The 7,150-nt window shown below is 48.6% G+C and overlaps 16 non-coding genes and 1 pseudogene across 16 annotated transcripts; 1 reads left to right on the plus strand and 16 right to left on the minus strand.

Annotated features, from left to right (window-relative positions):
- Positions 1-7,150, plus strand: part of LOC148585377 (protein FAR1-RELATED SEQUENCE 5-like) — a 218,629-nt pseudogene that overhangs the window by 103,756 nt on the left and 107,723 nt on the right.
- On the minus strand, positions 73-191 carry LOC148585582 (5S ribosomal RNA). Its single transcript, XR_015912322.1, has one exon. It is a non-coding gene; the product is annotated as a 5S ribosomal RNA (ribosomal RNA).
- Positions 526-644, minus strand: LOC148585583 (5S ribosomal RNA). The gene has a single exon (XR_015912323.1). It is a non-coding gene; the product is annotated as a 5S ribosomal RNA (ribosomal RNA).
- LOC148585584 (5S ribosomal RNA) lies at positions 979-1,097 on the minus strand. The gene has a single exon (XR_015912324.1). It is a non-coding gene; the product is annotated as a 5S ribosomal RNA (ribosomal RNA).
- Positions 1,432-1,550, minus strand: LOC148585585 (5S ribosomal RNA). The gene has a single exon (XR_015912325.1). It is a non-coding gene; the product is annotated as a 5S ribosomal RNA (ribosomal RNA).
- On the minus strand, positions 1,885-2,003 carry LOC148585586 (5S ribosomal RNA). The gene has a single exon (XR_015912326.1). It is a non-coding gene; the product is annotated as a 5S ribosomal RNA (ribosomal RNA).
- Positions 2,338-2,456, minus strand: LOC148585587 (5S ribosomal RNA). Its single transcript, XR_015912327.1, has one exon. It is a non-coding gene; the product is annotated as a 5S ribosomal RNA (ribosomal RNA).
- LOC148585588 (5S ribosomal RNA) lies at positions 2,791-2,909 on the minus strand. The gene has a single exon (XR_015912330.1). It is a non-coding gene; the product is annotated as a 5S ribosomal RNA (ribosomal RNA).
- LOC148585589 (5S ribosomal RNA) lies at positions 3,244-3,362 on the minus strand. Its single transcript, XR_015912331.1, has one exon. It is a non-coding gene; the product is annotated as a 5S ribosomal RNA (ribosomal RNA).
- Positions 3,696-3,814, minus strand: LOC148585590 (5S ribosomal RNA). Its single transcript, XR_015912332.1, has one exon. It is a non-coding gene; the product is annotated as a 5S ribosomal RNA (ribosomal RNA).
- LOC148585591 (5S ribosomal RNA) lies at positions 4,149-4,267 on the minus strand. Its single transcript, XR_015912333.1, has one exon. It is a non-coding gene; the product is annotated as a 5S ribosomal RNA (ribosomal RNA).
- LOC148585592 (5S ribosomal RNA) lies at positions 4,602-4,720 on the minus strand. The gene has a single exon (XR_015912334.1). It is a non-coding gene; the product is annotated as a 5S ribosomal RNA (ribosomal RNA).
- LOC148585593 (5S ribosomal RNA) lies at positions 5,055-5,173 on the minus strand. The gene has a single exon (XR_015912335.1). It is a non-coding gene; the product is annotated as a 5S ribosomal RNA (ribosomal RNA).
- LOC148585594 (5S ribosomal RNA) lies at positions 5,508-5,626 on the minus strand. The gene has a single exon (XR_015912336.1). It is a non-coding gene; the product is annotated as a 5S ribosomal RNA (ribosomal RNA).
- Positions 5,961-6,079, minus strand: LOC148585595 (5S ribosomal RNA). Its single transcript, XR_015912337.1, has one exon. It is a non-coding gene; the product is annotated as a 5S ribosomal RNA (ribosomal RNA).
- LOC148585596 (5S ribosomal RNA) lies at positions 6,415-6,533 on the minus strand. The gene has a single exon (XR_015912338.1). It is a non-coding gene; the product is annotated as a 5S ribosomal RNA (ribosomal RNA).
- On the minus strand, positions 6,868-6,986 carry LOC148585597 (5S ribosomal RNA). Its single transcript, XR_015912339.1, has one exon. It is a non-coding gene; the product is annotated as a 5S ribosomal RNA (ribosomal RNA).

Consider the following 7,150-nt stretch of genomic DNA (forward strand, 5'->3'; position numbering starts at 1 on the left):
ATGTGCTCACCCAGCCCTGGCTAGGTGACCGTGGCCAAAGCCGCGCGGACCAAAAAGCTAAAAGCAAAATGAGGGGTGCAACACGAGGACTTCCCAGGAGGTCACCCATCCTAGTACTACTCTCGCCCAAGCACGCTTAACTGCGGAGTTCTGATGGGATCCGGTGCATTAGTGCTGGTATGATCGCACCCGTTAGCATCCTTACGCAAAATACATATAAGCCTTACGCATCTAGCTGAACTGGCCCTAACAGTTAATGGATCCGGCGCTCGCATGTGTCCGTTTGACTTTTGGGATAATATAACATCGTGATTAAGAAGTAAGTATGGTGAAAATGCTCCGTAAAGACGTGTCCGCGAGTAAGACCAAATACTCCGTAAAAACGCCTTTTCTACAGAGCACGGATCAAAATGAGCTACTTGGGGGTCAAAATGATGGATTTTGAGCTCGAAAATGTGCTCACCCAGCCCTGGCTAGGTGACCGTGGCCAAAGCCGCGCGGACCAAAAAGCTAAAAGCAAAATGAGGGGTGCAACACGAGGACTTCCCAGGAGGTCACCCATCCTAGTACTACTCTCGCCCAAGCACGCTTAACTGCGGAGTTCTGATGGGATCCGGTGCATTAGTGCTGGTATGATCGCACCCGTTAGCATCCTTACGCAAAATACATATAAGCCTTACGCATCTAGCTGAACTGGCCCTAACAGTTAATGGATCCGGCGCTCGCATGTGTCCGTTTGACTTTTGGGATAATATAACATCGTGATTAAGAAGTAAGTATGGTGAAAATGCTCCGTAAAGACGTGTCCGCGAGTAAGACCAAATACTCCGTAAAAACGCCTTTTCTACAGAGCACGGATCAAAATGAGCTACTTGGGGGTCAAAATGATGGATTTTGAGCTCGAAAATGTGCTCACCCAGCCCTGGCTAGGTGACCGTGGCCAAAGCCGCGCGGACCAAAAAGCTAAAAGCAAAATGAGGGGTGCAACACGAGGACTTCCCAGGAGGTCACCCATCCTAGTACTACTCTCGCCCAAGCACGCTTAACTGCGGAGTTCTGATGGGATCCGGTGCATTAGTGCTGGTATGATCGCACCCGTTAGCATCCTTACGCAAAATACATATAAGCCTTACGCATCTAGCTGAACTGGCCCTAACAGTTAATGGATCCGGCGCTCGCATGTGTCCGTTTGACTTTTGGGATAATATAACATCGTGATTAAGAAGTAAGTATGGTGAAAATGCTCCGTAAAGACGTGTCCGCGAGTAAGACCAAATACTCCGTAAAAACGCCTTTTCTACAGAGCACGGATCAAAATGAGCTACTTGGGGGTCAAAATGATGGATTTTGAGCTCGAAAATGTGCTCACCCAGCCCTGGCTAGGTGACCGTGGCCAAAGCCGCGCGGACCAAAAAGCTAAAAGCAAAATGAGGGGTGCAACACGAGGACTTCCCAGGAGGTCACCCATCCTAGTACTACTCTCGCCCAAGCACGCTTAACTGCGGAGTTCTGATGGGATCCGGTGCATTAGTGCTGGTATGATCGCACCCGTTAGCATCCTTACGCAAAATACATATAAGCCTTACGCATCTAGCTGAACTGGCCCTAACAGTTAATGGATCCGGCGCTCGCATGTGTCCGTTTGACTTTTGGGATAATATAACATCGTGATTAAGAAGTAAGTATGGTGAAAATGCTCCGTAAAGACGTGTCCGCGAGTAAGACCAAATACTCCGTAAAAACGCCTTTTCTACAGAGCACGGATCAAAATGAGCTACTTGGGGGTCAAAATGATGGATTTTGAGCTCGAAAATGTGCTCACCCAGCCCTGGCTAGGTGACCGTGGCCAAAGCCGCGCGGACCAAAAAGCTAAAAGCAAAATGAGGGGTGCAACACGAGGACTTCCCAGGAGGTCACCCATCCTAGTACTACTCTCGCCCAAGCACGCTTAACTGCGGAGTTCTGATGGGATCCGGTGCATTAGTGCTGGTATGATCGCACCCGTTAGCATCCTTACGCAAAATACATATAAGCCTTACGCATCTAGCTGAACTGGCCCTAACAGTTAATGGATCCGGCGCTCGCATGTGTCCGTTTGACTTTTGGGATAATATAACATCGTGATTAAGAAGTAAGTATGGTGAAAATGCTCCGTAAAGACGTGTCCGCGAGTAAGACCAAATACTCCGTAAAAACGCCTTTTCTACAGAGCACGGATCAAAATGAGCTACTTGGGGGTCAAAATGATGGATTTTGAGCTCGAAAATGTGCTCACCCAGCCCTGGCTAGGTGACCGTGGCCAAAGCCGCGCGGACCAAAAAGCTAAAAGCAAAATGAGGGGTGCAACACGAGGACTTCCCAGGAGGTCACCCATCCTAGTACTACTCTCGCCCAAGCACGCTTAACTGCGGAGTTCTGATGGGATCCGGTGCATTAGTGCTGGTATGATCGCACCCGTTAGCATCCTTACGCAAAATACATATAAGCCTTACGCATCTAGCTGAACTGGCCCTAACAGTTAATGGATCCGGCGCTCGCATGTGTCCGTTTGACTTTTGGGATAATATAACATCGTGATTAAGAAGTAAGTATGGTGAAAATGCTCCGTAAAGACGTGTCCGCGAGTAAGACCAAATACTCCGTAAAAACGCCTTTTCTACAGAGCACGGATCAAAATGAGCTACTTGGGGGTCAAAATGATGGATTTTGAGCTCGAAAATGTGCTCACCCAGCCCTGGCTAGGTGACCGTGGCCAAAGCCGCGCGGACCAAAAAGCTAAAAGCAAAATGAGGGGTGCAACACGAGGACTTCCCAGGAGGTCACCCATCCTAGTACTACTCTCGCCCAAGCACGCTTAACTGCGGAGTTCTGATGGGATCCGGTGCATTAGTGCTGGTATGATCGCACCCGTTAGCATCCTTACGCAAAATACATATAAGCCTTACGCATCTAGCTGAACTGGCCCTAACAGTTAATGGATCCGGCGCTCGCATGTGTCCGTTTGACTTTTGGGATAATATAACATCGTGATTAAGAAGTAAGTATGGTGAAAATGCTCCGTAAAGACGTGTCCGCGAGTAAGACCAAATACTCCGTAAAAACGCCTTTTCTACAGAGCACGGATCAAAATGAGCTACTTGGGGGTCAAAATGATGGATTTTGAGCTCGAAAATGTGCTCACCCAGCCCTGGCTAGGTGACCGTGGCCAAAGCCGCGCGGACCAAAAAGCTAAAAGCAAAATGAGGGGTGCAACACGAGGACTTCCCAGGAGGTCACCCATCCTAGTACTACTCTCGCCCAAGCACGCTTAACTGCGGAGTTCTGATGGGATCCGGTGCATTAGTGCTGGTATGATCGCACCCGTTAGCATCCTTACGCAAAATACATATAAGCCTTACGCATCTAGCTGAACTGGCCCTAACAGTTAATGGATCCGGCGCTCGCATGTGTCCGTTTGACTTTTGGGATAATATAACATCGTGATTAAGAAGTAAGTATGGTGAAAATGCTCCGTAAAGACGTGTCCGCGAGTAAGACCAAATACTCCGTAAAAACGCCTTTTCTACAGAGCACGGATCAAAATGAGCTACTTGGGGTCAAAATGATGGATTTTGAGCTCGAAAATGTGCTCACCCAGCCCTGGCTAGGTGACCGTGGCCAAAGCCGCGCGGACCAAAAAGCTAAAAGCAAAATGAGGGGTGCAACACGAGGACTTCCCAGGAGGTCACCCATCCTAGTACTACTCTCGCCCAAGCACGCTTAACTGCGGAGTTCTGATGGGATCCGGTGCATTAGTGCTGGTATGATCGCACCCGTTAGCATCCTTACGCAAAATACATATAAGCCTTACGCATCTAGCTGAACTGGCCCTAACAGTTAATGGATCCGGCGCTCGCATGTGTCCGTTTGACTTTTGGGATAATATAACATCGTGATTAAGAAGTAAGTATGGTGAAAATGCTCCGTAAAGACGTGTCCGCGAGTAAGACCAAATACTCCGTAAAAACGCCTTTTCTACAGAGCACGGATCAAAATGAGCTACTTGGGGGTCAAAATGATGGATTTTGAGCTCGAAAATGTGCTCACCCAGCCCTGGCTAGGTGACCGTGGCCAAAGCCGCGCGGACCAAAAAGCTAAAAGCAAAATGAGGGGTGCAACACGAGGACTTCCCAGGAGGTCACCCATCCTAGTACTACTCTCGCCCAAGCACGCTTAACTGCGGAGTTCTGATGGGATCCGGTGCATTAGTGCTGGTATGATCGCACCCGTTAGCATCCTTACGCAAAATACATATAAGCCTTACGCATCTAGCTGAACTGGCCCTAACAGTTAATGGATCCGGCGCTCGCATGTGTCCGTTTGACTTTTGGGATAATATAACATCGTGATTAAGAAGTAAGTATGGTGAAAATGCTCCGTAAAGACGTGTCCGCGAGTAAGACCAAATACTCCGTAAAAACGCCTTTTCTACAGAGCACGGATCAAAATGAGCTACTTGGGGGTCAAAATGATGGATTTTGAGCTCGAAAATGTGCTCACCCAGCCCTGGCTAGGTGACCGTGGCCAAAGCCGCGCGGACCAAAAAGCTAAAAGCAAAATGAGGGGTGCAACACGAGGACTTCCCAGGAGGTCACCCATCCTAGTACTACTCTCGCCCAAGCACGCTTAACTGCGGAGTTCTGATGGGATCCGGTGCATTAGTGCTGGTATGATCGCACCCGTTAGCATCCTTACGCAAAATACATATAAGCCTTACGCATCTAGCTGAACTGGCCCTAACAGTTAATGGATCCGGCGCTCGCATGTGTCCGTTTGACTTTTGGGATAATATAACATCGTGATTAAGAAGTAAGTATGGTGAAAATGCTCCGTAAAGACGTGTCCGCGAGTAAGACCAAATACTCCGTAAAAACGCCTTTTCTACAGAGCACGGATCAAAATGAGCTACTTGGGGGTCAAAATGATGGATTTTGAGCTCGAAAATGTGCTCACCCAGCCCTGGCTAGGTGACCGTGGCCAAAGCCGCGCGGACCAAAAAGCTAAAAGCAAAATGAGGGGTGCAACACGAGGACTTCCCAGGAGGTCACCCATCCTAGTACTACTCTCGCCCAAGCACGCTTAACTGCGGAGTTCTGATGGGATCCGGTGCATTAGTGCTGGTATGATCGCACCCGTTAGCATCCTTACGCAAAATACATATAAGCCTTACGCATCTAGCTGAACTGGCCCTAACAGTTAATGGATCCGGCGCTCGCATGTGTCCGTTTGACTTTTGGGATAATATAACATCGTGATTAAGAAGTAAGTATGGTGAAAATGCTCCGTAAAGACGTGTCCGCGAGTAAGACCAAATACTCCGTAAAAACGCCTTTTCTACAGAGCACGGATCAAAATGAGCTACTTGGGGGTCAAAATGATGGATTTTGAGCTCGAAAATGTGCTCACCCAGCCCTGGCTAGGTGACCGTGGCCAAAGCCGCGCGGACCAAAAAGCTAAAAGCAAAATGAGGGGTGCAACACGAGGACTTCCCAGGAGGTCACCCATCCTAGTACTACTCTCGCCCAAGCACGCTTAACTGCGGAGTTCTGATGGGATCCGGTGCATTAGTGCTGGTATGATCGCACCCGTTAGCATCCTTACGCAAAATACATATAAGCCTTACGCATCTAGCTGAACTGGCCCTAACAGTTAATGGATCCGGCGCTCGCATGTGTCCGTTTGACTTTTGGGATAATATAACATCGTGATTAAGAAGTAAGTATGGTGAAAATGCTCCGTAAAGACGTGTCCGCGAGTAAGACCAAATACTCCGTAAAAACGCCTTTTCTACAGAGCACGGATCAAAATGAGCTACTTGGGGGTCAAAATGATGGATTTTGAGCTCGAAAATGTGCTCACCCAGCCCTGGCTAGGTGACCGTGGCCAAAGCCGCGCGGACCAAAAAGCTAAAAGCAAAATGAGGGGTGCAACACGAGGACTTCCCAGGAGGTCACCCATCCTAGTACTACTCTCGCCCAAGCACGCTTAACTGCGGAGTTCTGATGGGATCCGGTGCATTAGTGCTGGTATGATCGCACCCGTTAGCATCCTTACGCAAAATACATATAAGCCTTACGCATCTAGCTGAACTGGCCCCTAACAGTTAATGGATCCGGCGCTCGCATGTGTCCGTTTGACTTTTGGGATAATATAACATCGTGATTAAGAAGTAAGTATGGTGAAAATGCTCCGTAAAGACGTGTCCGCGAGTAAGACCAAATACTCCGTAAAAACGCCTTTTCTACAGAGCACGGATCAAAATGAGCTACTTGGGGGTCAAAATGATGGATTTTGAGCTCGAAAATGTGCTCACCCAGCCCTGGCTAGGTGACCGTGGCCAAAGCCGCGCGGACCAAAAAGCTAAAAGCAAAATGAGGGGTGCAACACGAGGACTTCCCAGGAGGTCACCCATCCTAGTACTACTCTCGCCCAAGCACGCTTAACTGCGGAGTTCTGATGGGATCCGGTGCATTAGTGCTGGTATGATCGCACCCGTTAGCATCCTTACGCAAAATACATATAAGCCTTACGCATCTAGCTGAACTGGCCCTAACAGTTAATGGATCCGGCGCTCGCATGTGTCCGTTTGACTTTTGGGATAATATAACATCGTGATTAAGAAGTAAGTATGGTGAAAATGCTCCGTAAAGACGTGTCCGCGAGTAAGACCAAATACTCCGTAAAAACGCCTTTTCTACAGAGCACGGATCAAAATGAGCTACTTGGGGGTCAAAATGATGGATTTTGAGCTCGAAAATGTGCTCACCCAGCCCTGGCTAGGTGACCGTGGCCAAAGCCGCGCGGACCAAAAAGCTAAAAGCAAAATGAGGGGTGCAACACGAGGACTTCCCAGGAGGTCACCCATCCTAGTACTACTCTCGCCCAAGCACGCTTAACTGCGGAGTTCTGATGGGATCCGGTGCATTAGTGCTGGTATGATCGCACCCGTTAGCATCCTTACGCAAAATACATATAAGCCTTACGCATCTAGCTGAACTGGCCCTAACAGTTAATGGATCCGGCGCTCGCATGTGTCCGTTTGACTTTTGGGATAATATAACATCGTGATTAAGAAGTAAGTATGGTGAAAATGCTCCGTAAAGACGTGTCC

The sequence above is a fragment of the Corylus avellana genome, chromosome 5, assembly GCF_965113065.1.
Source record: "Corylus avellana chromosome 5, dhCorAvel1.hap1.2, whole genome shotgun sequence".
Lineage (NCBI taxonomy): Eukaryota > Viridiplantae > Streptophyta > Magnoliopsida > Fagales > Betulaceae > Corylus > Corylus avellana.